Genomic DNA, 12,813 nt, shown 5'->3' with positions numbered 1-12,813 from the left:
GTCCCTCTCACAATGTTGGAGTTCAACAGTCTTGCAATTTCTTCTTCTCTGGAATCCATCGATCTGATTAATTGTTAGCGGCTAATACAATTATCAAGTAGTACGGAGGAAAAATATGTTCGTTTCGGATTACTGGGGGAAGGTCGCGAGGAATAATATTGGTTTGTATAGTGTGTGTGTTTGTGTATTTTTGCGTTTGTGTCTATTGTGTTTGTTTCCCGGGTAAACACTGACAAGAAACAGCGGCTGTTGTTATGTCAGCTGTGATGTTACGTCAGCTGTGACATTATGTTACTCCGTTCTCCGCCTGTCATCTTCCCGTTACAAGCTTCAAAGTTATATTCATCATCTGAATTTGGCGAAACAAGTTTAATATTCTGAGAGCCAAGACTTTGTTTATTTGAAATCAGATGAAAACAAACTGTCACGGGACCCTGCCGTGTTATCTATGATTACTATACGCTTACATTCATAATTTCAGCCGGAGGGAGGGGGGCGGCGCTGCGGAGCAGATTGCGAGTGAGAGCTGTCTTCTTCCCTTTACAAGCTTCAAACATGTATTTATCGTGGGATTTTGACAATAACATTGTCATATTCTGAAAGCCAAGACTTTGTTTATTTAAAATCAAACAAAACACCCGAACCCCGAAAAACGAGTTTTTTATACAAATCCACGTTTATTTCGAAATGAGCCGTTGCGACTTCCGACTGATTTCGATAGAGCGGGTCACATATTTGTTGTTGAAAATATGCACCATTAAAATGAGTGATCCAAGGCCCCGCATGTATTACTCTCAATTATACTAGTTTTTTCAAAATTAAAATCTTCAATCGCTCTTTGCCTAGTGTCTTTTTAAAACTCTACATCTTGGACGACAAACAAATGTTGTTTCCACCTTAACAGTTCTCCTATGGTAATATCCATGCTACAATGGTGAAACCAATACTCTAGATTGGAATACTTTCTTTGGCTTGGTTCCAGCTCTACCTTTAACATTTTCCATTCAAATAAAGATTTGCCTGCTATCTATATTGTAACAAATTAAATCTTCCCCAAATTCTCACATGAATAAGAATCTCTATAAGAATAATTTGTTTATATTATGAAAAGATTGAATAATATGTTCTACCCTCAGTGTGTTTTTAGGATTATTTTCTAATAAGTGTGTTTATGTGTAAACTCACTCACTCCTGTGTTCCTTCTCTCCCCCTCTGGTCGTCAAGCCACGACCCCCTCACGTTCTGCTGGCCCATGCCAACTCCTCTGGTTCTGTCTTCTCCTCAGTCCATCCGCACTTGGATCTTCCCGCTGTAATTCTTTTCAGTGGCCCAACTGCTTTGCATTTCATCTCCTCCTTTTCAGTCTCTACGCTGTTGCATGGAGTGGTGTATTCTGCTCTCATGTCCCACACTCTGCTATTGTGCCAAATCTCGCGGCTCAGTTTGGAACTTCATGTCCTGTTTGAGGGACCGATGAGAGTTTGCCTCTTTGTCAGCATGCTGGTTTGGTTCTGGATGCCTCAGGTGGAGATGGTTCTGGATGCCTCAGGTCGTTGTTGGTTCAGCTCGGGTTGTCTGTCTGTTTGATGGAGGAGGAGGAGTCTCCTGTGGTGAGGTCATTTGTCTGAAGATGGGGTCGTAGCATTCTGACAGGCAGAGAGAGAGAGAGAGAGAGAGAGAGAGATCTCGGGCCGCATTACCTATAGTTAATTCTAAAACATATCCAATCCTTTCCACTCTATTTCCTAATCTTACTATCTGTCTTAGATGTTAAATGTCATCTAAACCCGATTAATGTCTAATAATGGTTGTGCCATATCCCTAAACATTGTTTCCACCCACTGTAACATGGCTACTCCAAATAACTCATCAGGAAACCATTTTCTTCTATAAATTAAAAATACCTACATGTTTCAAGCACCACATATTTCACACACTATAAAAGAACGTCCCCATATTTTCTCCATTACTTTAAATCTCACTGTTATTTAGAACATAAGTAACTTTTGTGACTGGACATATCTGCAATGTCGCCACAATCTGCTGGGGAATTTTGTTCATAGAGTTTGTACGTACAAAGCTGTACTTGTGGGTTAGTAGCCTGTTTCTACTATAATCATTTTCAATAATTGTGCTCAGGTCACCGGTCGGTTGTCCATAAACTTAACAGGGGTGTTTCTGGCACAGACTAAAATATGGATCCAGTGTATTTTTAGATTTCCCTAATCTGTAAATTCCCATCACCTACACAAGAACTGCATATATGGGGGGTGAATCATCTTGATTGTAATCGCCTCACCTTTGGGACCGAGTATTTCTAACTCCTCCTCTTGTTGCTCAGCTGATCTTTTGGCTCTAGGGATAAGTGAAACTCTCTGAAACACAGCTGGAGTTTTGTTAGTGATGTGGGCATTCTCTATGAGTGGACTAATGGATCCATGTCTTACTTGATATTGTACTCCCCATCCAACCAGAAAGGTGCCAAGTGTAATGAGCACAATCAACAATGATATTCTGACTCTTATCCCTAGGGGACCCCACTTTAGCTTTGGCTTTGTTCTTGACATCATCTCTATTTTCTCCCTTGGTGTCAGTTACAGAATTTAAATAATGAGTACTATAATAACGTATACAAAAATTGGACTCTTTTTCAGATGTAAAACAAAAATAGGTTTTCACTTTAGTGTACAATCTATGAAAATCTATAGACAATTCGTCTTTTGAGCTGTTTCTATCTTTATCTTATTTCTATTTATTGTTTTGTTCCAGCTCTGCCAAATCAGTCCTAACTCCCAATAATGTTCTGGAAGTTGCCAGTGAAGGGTGACAATGTGTGAGGTGGTGTCAATTTGCTCCTTTTTCTTTACCTTTAAACCGGAGCGCGTGTGAAGTTCGTTACAACTTCTCACTGTTCCGTCCACCGGGGATCAGCTCACTGTCTTTTGTGAACTTTCACCCTCACCCAATCACCTGGCCGAACAGGAGTCTCTTCTGGTGTCTCGTCTTGTATCTCTGTAGCTTTCTTAGCCTGTGTAGACACAACTTGGATAATATTACTCAGAGTTCTGACATATTCATTACTTTTATTCATCTAATATCTAAAACTGGACCACTCCCTCCTTGGAGGAGGCCCAAGCGTCGGCATACCTTTTGTCGTTATGAGACCTATTGTTAACTACATGTTATTATTTATTAACTACAACGTCACTGAAATCAACATATCTGTATAATCATGACACTCCCTCCTTTGAGCAGAATATGCTCAATTAATATTGCAATGATTACCCTATTCTGAACAGGACATGTAAAACCCATAACGTTGCATTAAATAAATATAACTTCTCCGTGTACCCATAAGGCGTACAAAATATCGTATGATGTATGGCTTTCTGATGGTATAAAAACATATTCACTCAAATCTGCCATTAGCACAAAATATTGTTTACTTGTTGCAATAATGGCTTTTGTCCTGGTATTATGCATCATTATTGCTGCGAAAAACAATACCCCTGGTGTCGCTAATGCGTCTCAATAATTCTAGGATTAGAGGATTGTTTGATACTGCTGAACAAAGATATGATAAAATAATATTTCTCTAAACTAGAGAGAAAATGCTTACTATTCTCACAGAGGGTGATATGCATGAAGGGCTGGTGGCCCTCACTCAAAATGAGATAGTGCCTTACGCACTACATTATAAATCAGTAAAATTACTCAAGAATAAATAAATAAAAACTGATTCTTGAAACTGTTGTAAAAACCCTACAACTTCTTCATCCAAGCTCTCAATCAGTGTTATGTTATCTAATCTGCAGATCATTGCCTTAAAACAGATACTTCAGACCGATTATAAAATTGTGTTTATGAGAAAAATGTAATCTGACTCCATAAATCACATAATTGTTTGACTAAAAAACGACACTTCCACTAACAATAAATGAAGTTCCCCTTTAAACACAGCCCCGGTCTTCTGACGGGGTCTATCTATGTACTGGCTGGAAAATGTTGTGCCAGTCTCTGTCGCTCTGTCACTGTTCTCCCGCTAACAGTCACTCTCTTGTTCTGCTGGGTTCTTGTTGACTTCTTCACTGGTTTGAGACAAGCGACCCTATCGGACACCTCCCTTTGTAGCCAGACTGTCACCACAGCAGAATCGAGTTTCTGTTTTTAGGTCTCAACAGCTCCACGTCAGGTGTATCATCGCCCCTTGAACTGCAGTCAGTGTAAACAGGAGGATTTGGTATGGATCCTCCATCTTGGGCGAGTACTAGGTTTCCGTCTTCATATTTTTTAGTGGAAACCCCATCGTCTTGACCTCACTAGCTGTGTAGAGACAATAGTTTTCTGTGTGGGGGAACAACATCACTCGTAATCTCTATCCTTCTCATAATTACAAAAATAGTCTGCTAAATGTTCTACTATGTTTTAATCTTCTACTAATCTGTGGATGCTTTATGTGTAAATGCAATATGCTACTCACTATCTCTTTAAATAACATTCAACTTCTCCCTCCTGTGTTGACAGATATGGCTCAATGTAGCTGGGTTTCAAAATACCCTTGGGCTGAGGATGCATCATCTGTTGGTCTGGCCCTCTGAGCTTCCTCATTGCTGTGATTGATACCAGGGTGTCAGTTACATTTGGGTCATGTTTGGCACCCCTGTTCGTCTTTTACATCTCTAGGACCCCCTGCCTCCGTTGTCATTATGGAAACCTCCTGGTTGTTGGTTCTGCTTCTGATTTTCTGGCACTATCTGAGATTTAACAGTTTGAGGTGTCTGCCCTGCATTCTCTGGTTCTTCCTGAGCTTGAATTGTTGGAGGTGTCTGTGTTAGGATCTGTCTGTGTTGGTGTTTTTCTTGTCTTTTTCTATCTTTGGGTTTCCTGTTTTATTTTGTAAAGTGTTCACCCCCGTTTCCTGCCTGTTTGCTTTCTGTCTGTTTCCCTCCCCGATTGTGTTCACCTGGTACCTCTGTGTTTTCTCCTCCCTCCTCACCTGTCTCGTGTTTATGTGATTAGTCCTGGGTGTATTTAAGTTCTGGGTTTTCTGTCTCTCTTTGTCGGGTTGTCTTGTGTATTGACGTGGTCTTCGGTGAGTGTCCTGTTCTGTCTGTACGTATATATAGCCTTGAAATAAAGGAACTATTTTTGTCACTTAAATCTGCATTTGGGTCCTGCTTCCTACACACACCGTAACATTACAACCCGACCCTAAATATGGGCCCAGCAGATCCCTTTGAGCAGGAGCTATTGGAGTTTTCCTTTGCTTTGGATGACTGCTCGTATCGATGGTTGGGAGCGTCCAGGGTTCAGCAGCGAGAGGCTGTTCTGGCAGAGGCACGCCGGATTATGATGGAGAAGCCAGGCTTGGTTAAGTTCTTATCGGGCAGGATTTTGGATTTTCTCATGGTGTGTTATCCCCTGCCTGACAGCCCCAGGCCTCCCAACTCCCGTTTTGATACCACACGCATTGGTGTGGTCCGTCTGGCGTCAGCCCCTGCTTCTCACCCAGTGTTTGCTACTGTCCAGGAGCCATTAGCTGGTACTCGTCTGGCCTTTGGAGGTCCACGGAGCCTCCAAACGGCTCCTAAAGGAAGGAGTCACAAGGCCAGGTTGGCAGCACGAGCCCAAAGGGCCAGGGTTCCAGAACCAGTTCAGCCCCCAGCAGCCATGGTTACAGCCCCAGTACAGGCCCCAGCAGCCATGTTTCCGGCCATGGTTCCAGACCTAGTACAGACCCCAGCAGCCATGGTTTCAGCCCCAGTTCTGGCCCCAGCAGCCATGGTCCCGGCCCCAGTCTCGGCCCCAACAGCCATGGTTCCAGACCCAGTCCCGGCCCCAGCTGCCATAGTCCCTTCTCTAGTCCCTTCCCTAGTTCCTCCTCAGGTCACTTTCCTAGTCCCTTCTCTAGTCCCTACTCAATTCCTTTCTCAAGTCCTTTCTCAAGTACCTCCTCTAGTCACTTCCCTAGTCCCTTCTCCAGTTTCCCCTTTAGTCACCTCTCTAGTCCCCTCTCTAGTCCCCTCTCCAGTTTCCTCTCAAGTTCCTTCTCTAGTCTCTTCTCGAGTCACCTCTCAAGTTCAATCTCAAGTCCCTCCTCTAGTCCCCTCCTCTAGTCCCTTCTCTAGTCCCTACTCAAGTCCCTCCTCTAGTCAATTCCCTTGTCTCATCTCTAATCCCATCTCTAGTCCCATCTCTTGTCCCATCTCCAGTCCCCTCTCCAGTCCCCTCCTTTAGTCCCTCCTCTAGTCCCTCCTCGAGTCCCCTCTCGAGTTCCCTTCTCTAGTCCTTTCCCTAGTCCCTCCTCAGGTCACTTCTCTAGACCCATCTCCAGTTCCCTCTCAAGTTCCCTCTCGAGTCCCCTCTCCAGTTCCCTCTCGAGTTCCCTCCTCTAGTCTCTCCTCTAGTCCCTCCACTAGTCCCTCCTCGAGTCCCCTCTCTAGTTCCCCTCTCGAGTTCCCTTCTCTAGTCCTTTCCCTAGTCCCTCCTCAGGTCACTTCTCTAGACCCATCTCCAGTTCCCTCTCAAGTTCCCTCTCGAGTCCCCTCTCGAGTTCCCTCTCGAGTCCCCTCTCCAGTTCCCTCTCGAGTTCCCTCCTCTAGTCTCTCCTCTAGTCTCTCCTTTAGTCCCTCCTTTAGTCCCTTCTCTAGTCCCTCCACTAGTCCCTCCTCGAGTCCCCTCTCTAGTTCCCCTCTCAAGTCCCCTCTCAAGTCCCCTCTCGAGTTCCCTCCTCTAGTTCCTCCTCTGGTTCCTCCTCTGGTCCCGTCAGGAGTCCCCTCTCTAGTTCGCCTCTCGAGTTCCCCCTTGGTTCCCCTCTCGAGTTCCCCCTTGAGTCACGTCTCAAGTCCCGACCCAAGGTCCTGGTCCGTTGGAGGTTCCGCTGGGGGTCCTGCCAACTCCAAGTACTGTCCCGTTGGAGGCCCCGTCAACTACTCCTCTGCCGGGGGTCCTACCAATCCATGTACTGTCCCATTGGAGGTCCCGCCGACTACTCTCCTGCCGGGGGTCCTGCCAACCCTTTGTCCTGTCCCGTTGGAGGCTCCGCCGACTACTCTCCTGCCGGGGGTCCTGCCAACCCTTTGTCCTGTCCCGTTGGAGGTCCCGCCGTCTACTCTCCTGCCGGGGGTCCTGCCAACCCTTTGTCCTGTCTCGTTGGAGGCCCCGTTGATTACTCACCTGCCGGGGGTCCTACCAACCCCATGTCCTGTTCCCTTGGAGGTCCCGCAGACTGCTCTTCTGCCGGGGGTCCTGCCAACTCCATACCTTGTCCCATTGGAGGTCCCGCAGACTGCTCTTCTGCCGGGGGTCCTGCCAACCCTTTGTCCTGTCCCGTTGGAGGTCCCGCCGTCTACTCTCCTGCCGGGGGTCCTGCCAACCCTTTGTCCTGTCCCGTTGGAGGGCCCGCCGTCTACTCTCCTGCCGGGGGTCCTGCCAACCCTTTGTCCTGTCTCGTTGGAGGTCCCGCCGTCTACTCTCCTGCCGGGGGTCCTGCCAACCCTTTGTCCTGTGCCGTTGGAGTCCCGCCGACTACTCTCCTGCCGGGGGTCCTGCCAACCCTTTGTCCTGTCCCCTTGGAGGTCCCGCCGACTACTCTCCTGCCGGGGGTCCTGCCAACCCTTTGTCCTGTCCCGTTGGAGGCCCCGCCGACTACTCTCCTGCCGGGGGTCCTGCCAACCCTTTGTCCTGTCCCCTTGGAGGTCCCGCCGTCTACTCTCCTGCCGGGGGTCCTGCCAGCTCCTTGTCCTGTCTCGTTGGAGTCCCGCCGACTACTCTCCTGCCGGGGGTCCTGCCAACCCTTTGTCCTGTCCCCTTGGAGGTCCCGCCGACTACTCTCCTGCCGGGGGTCCTGCCAACCCTTTGTCCTGTGCCGTTGGAGGCCCCGCCGACTACTCTCCTGCCGGGGGTCCTGCCAACCCTTTGTCCTGTCCCCTTGGAGGTCCCGCCGTCTACTCTCCTGCCGGGGGTCCTGCCAGCTCCTTGTCCTGTCTCGTTGGAGGTCCCACAGACTGCTCTTCTGCCGGGGGTCCTGCCAACCCCATGTCCTGTGCCGTTGGAGGTCCCGCAGACTACTCTTCTGCCGGGGGTCCTGCCAACCCCATGTCCTGTGCCGTTGGAGGTCCCGCGGACTGCTCTTCTGCCGGGGGTCCTGCCAGCTCCAGGTCCTGTGCCGTTGGAGGTCCCGCAGACTACTCTTCTGCCGGGGGTCCTGCCAACTCCATTCTTTGTCCCGTTGGAGGTCCAGCAGACTACTCTTCTGCCGGGGGTCCTGCCAACTCCATGTCTTGTCCCGTTGGAGGTCCCGCAGACTGCTCTTCTGCCGGGGGTCCTGCCAACCCTATGTCCTGTCCCGTTGGAGGTCCCACCGACTGCGCTCCTGCTGGGGGTCCTGCCAATCCTGTGTCCTGTCCCGTTGGGGGTCCCGCCGACTGCCCTCCTGCCGGGGGTCCTGCCAACCCTATGTCCTGTCCCGTTGGGGGTCCCGCCGACTGCGCTTCTGCCGGGGGTCCTGCCAACTCCTGGTCCTCTTCCGTGGGGAATCTTGCCGACACCTGTCCCACCGGCTCCGGATCCTGTCCGGTCGACACCGGCTCCTGCCCGGCCTCCGGAGCTGTCCGGTCTTCGCCCTCGAGCCCGGCCCCCTGAGAGTCGCGTTCTTCGCCCTCGAGCCCGGCCCCCTGAGAGCCGTGGTCTTCGCCCTCGAGCCCGGCCCCCTGAGTGCCGCGGTCCTCGCCCTCGGGCCCGGTCCACTGACTCTTCCTGCCGTTGCCTTCGCCCTCGGGCCCGGCCCCCTGACTCTTCCTGCCGCTGCCTTCGCCCCTCCATGGTCCTCACCTTGGACTCTGTCTTGCCCCCGGGCCGTCCGCCCGAGTCCCCCTTTTTGGACTCTGCCTTGCCCCCGGGCCGTCCGCCCGAATTCCCCTTTTTGGACTCTGCCTTGCCCCCGGGCCGTCCGCCCGAGACCCCTTCCTGGTCCTCTGCCGTGCCCCTGGGCGGTCAGTTCAGTCCCGTCCTCCTGACCCCCTCCACCCACCCTGGTGGCTTAGTGATGCACCAATCCTCTGACTAGCACCGTCGTTCCTGATAAGTAATATCCTATGTCATCCGAACCTAACTTTAAATCTGGGCTTTTTTAAGTTTTTTTTGTAATTTATAGATTTTTTATTTTATTTTTTTTTAATGATTTTTTAAAATAATAAAGTTAATTAAAAGATACAAATTATGCAAATTTTAAAATCTGAAATGATAAAATAAAAAAATGGTACAGTGTATGGTTTTGACATTAAAATATGAAAATTAGAAATCTGGTGAAAATCTAAATCTACTGTGTACAGTGCATACCAAAGTGTATGAAATTATGTAAATGTCCTAACTTCTGTTAGCTTCAATACATTTGTTTGCTTATTTGAAAAAGTATTGTTTAAAGTTTCCTATCTTATAATTAGAAACCACTTGCTATTTTATCCTGGCGATCAAGCATGTGTTTATTTATAACTCTTCAAATTAAACTTCTATTGAGTGTTACCTCTATGTAATAATTCTGTACTTCCAGCAGAGTGCACTATTGTAATTTCCAGCTTAATCCACTAGGGATTACTGTTGCAAAACAAACCTCTATTTAACAAGAAAAGCTTATTTTTCTTCTTAAAAATGGAAAGAGAATTACACTAGGTAAGAACACTACACTATGGAAAAGAACACAGCACATAAACGCCAAAATACATTTGCAAACTGGAATATTTCAAACAAAACTTCAATTTACACTTGCAAGCAGAAAATAAACTTCTAAAATCAGATCCCCACAAATACCAAACTTTCCACGGTAAAATAACATGTCTATTTTATAGTTCCAACTCTGCAAAGAAATATGATTTATCCTTCTCAAGATGGAGTGCCTAGCCTCATGTGAGGAGTACTTTCAAATTAGCATTTCACGAAATGGCGACTGCCATTGCTCATTGTAAACACGAGGACAAGACAAGATGGCAACTGATTTTCCAACCTTTGACCTGAAGAACAAAGGGATTTGAAAACACCTCGTGGCTCTCAGAGCGGAGTTGAAATAATGAGGGTGATCTTTTAATTCTAGAAAATTCAACACAAAACAACACTGCAGTTTAAAATAACATTTCTATGTAATTTACAATTATAAATGGGCCTCATAACCTTACGTCACAGCCCTCAACCTGTGTACGTAATGTTTTGACTTTAAGAGCCAGTATGGTTATCTCCTCTGTTTAAACACGCTATCATGGGACAAAGTAAGACGCTAATCAAACACTATCAGAAGAATATCGTCTATCTAACGCACGAATGTCGCATTTCTCGTCGTAATCCAGGCGCAATGTCTGTTTGAAAACAGAAAAAACAACCACTGAAAGCTTCAAACTTTTCAGGCCTTTTCCTCAAATAGGACTTTTTTTTAATAAGAAAGCCCCTTGCTGTAATTAAAACACTCACTCAACTGTGTTCTTGTCTCAAACAGTCCCCACTGTTTAATGGCCTCAAACCATTCACGTTAAATTAAAACATAACAAGAAACACTTTGAAATGATTTTCCCCATCACACAAAGAACTTTTAAAAAGAAAAACAGCCTCACACTGTCCTCAACACGAACACTCACTCCGTGATGTTTTGACCACTGAAAGCTTCAAACTTTTCAGGCCTTTTCCTCGAAAAGGACTTTTTTTTTTAATAAGAAAAACACAAACACTCACTCCAATATTCTCAGCTTCCACTGTGATTGTGTTCTTTGTCTCAAGCAATCCCGACTGCTAAATAGCCTCAAACCATTCACGTTAACTTAAAACGTAACAAAAAACACTTATTGGAGCAATTAGCCTTCTGCCGACATGTAATAACAGACAAACGAATAGCATGCCGGGTTAAATATAAGAAAAATAAGTGTTAACTGTGATGGTTATTCTCGCGTCCAGGAAAGAGAAGCTTAAAAAGGAGACTAAATGGAGTCTCTGAGATGTTTTCAAATTGGTACTTTAATTAATAAAAGGCGCGGTACAGTCACAAACAGGATATTGTCCGACAGAAAAGCAGCTGTCTCTGGCCCTCGCTAGCAGAGAAAAGAGGCCGAACCGCTCAGGTGCTGCTGTTATATAGCTTCTGCAGGCTCCTCCCTGCGGGCCGGCCCTCCACATCTTAATGTCCGTTGTTACGTTTAAACAGAGGATTCAGCCATTGTACATTCAATATATACTTAAACACGCCTCTTCTCCTCATATTGTCTTTCATCACTTTTCCTTTAACACATTCTAAACGTTGTAGTTAATATTCTAAAAAATACAGAAAATACTACACGGCTGGTTTGGTTTCTGGTCATTCCGGATGTTGTCACATCTTACCCACGTCTGTAAACAATAACTTTATTCAAAGAAACTATACCTTCATTTAATATTCAGTAATAATAATACTTCTATAGTTGCAGTGTTAAAATCAGTAGGTTTCGGTGTGCATCACTCCATGTCATTTCGCTACTAAATTAACCTCTATAAGAAATGGTAAACTAGCCACATGCTAACCGGAGATGAAGGATTTTCAGAATAAAAGCTTAACTGGCTGTGCACAATAATTTTCTGGTTTTTCAGTATAAAACAGCATTTAAACTGAAGGTACATTATGCCATCAAAACATTGATTTTAATTTCTAACAGTCCCTCCTTACACACCTAAAAGGTGTGTATAATACTGAAATCAATGAGTTCTTCATCTGAACTCTGCATAGTACATAATTCATATCAAAAACATACAATCAAAATGGAATAGTGCGAATATCCTCAACTTTACAAAAATACAAAAATACTTTGACTGTGTTCAAACATAAAAGTTTTCCCTTGTGCATAACTTCTAGTGTTAACATTCAATATGGCTCTTCAAAATAGCAGCAATGGCTTGGTATCAGAACATTTCTTCCTCCCTCCTTTCACAGAAACCGTTCTCATAATACACTCAGTGTTAAGGCACTTGTTTTTACAAAGTGAAAAGAAACTACCCATTTTAGAATAGCAATGATTCGAAAATACATGAAATCTACCATATAGAACAGTGAAAAATAATAAAAATGAAATAAACTATCTTGGAATAGTATAGAGTAAATTGAAATAAAAATACACTATCTTGTAATAGTATAAGTAAATTGAAATGGATTCACTCCATTTTAGCATTTTATTTTGCTCACTTCTTCACATGATTTCATCATTTAAAGAATCACATCGGCTGGACATTCATTGAACAACCTCATCTCTGAACATCCATATCGTTTAACATCATTCAAACTAACTCATCATTTTCATCAACATCTGTATTGGGGTGGGCCGTCTTGTTCTACTAGCATTTGTAACTGTCTCCTCATGAGAAATTTACCCTCCCTCCTTTCATACCATTTAAGGTATGAAAGTAATATGTTCTCTAGAAGAGGCCGTCGTGATCAATCGGTATTTTAGGACATGGAATTAGTGCTACATTTAGGCCTCCCCTGGTCGCCCCTATGCTATCCTTGTACCCTGGAGCCTAAACTCCCCCTGGGACTGGTCTCTTAGCCCTACTGGCTTTGGGGTGGTCTGTTCTAATGCAGTGATAAAGTCCCTGAAATGGTGTGAAAACCGGTGGAATATCAATAACTCATTATACTAATTTATTTTCATTTCTGGTCTACTTAAATAACTATGCTAACCCCCTTTAAACAGTGTGTGGAACCTTGGGTGCTCTAACGAGGACTTCAAAAACAGAAGTCATTTCATTAATGGTTTGTAGTTCAATTCAGGAATTTTCACTCATGGCAGATATGTTTCTCCTTTTAAA

Source organism: Gymnodraco acuticeps, unplaced genomic scaffold, assembly GCF_902827175.1.
Source record: "Gymnodraco acuticeps unplaced genomic scaffold, fGymAcu1.1, whole genome shotgun sequence".
Lineage (NCBI taxonomy): Eukaryota > Metazoa > Chordata > Actinopteri > Perciformes > Bathydraconidae > Gymnodraco > Gymnodraco acuticeps.
The sequence above is the reverse complement of the archived record's forward strand: the minus strand, read 5'-3'. Positions refer to the sequence as shown.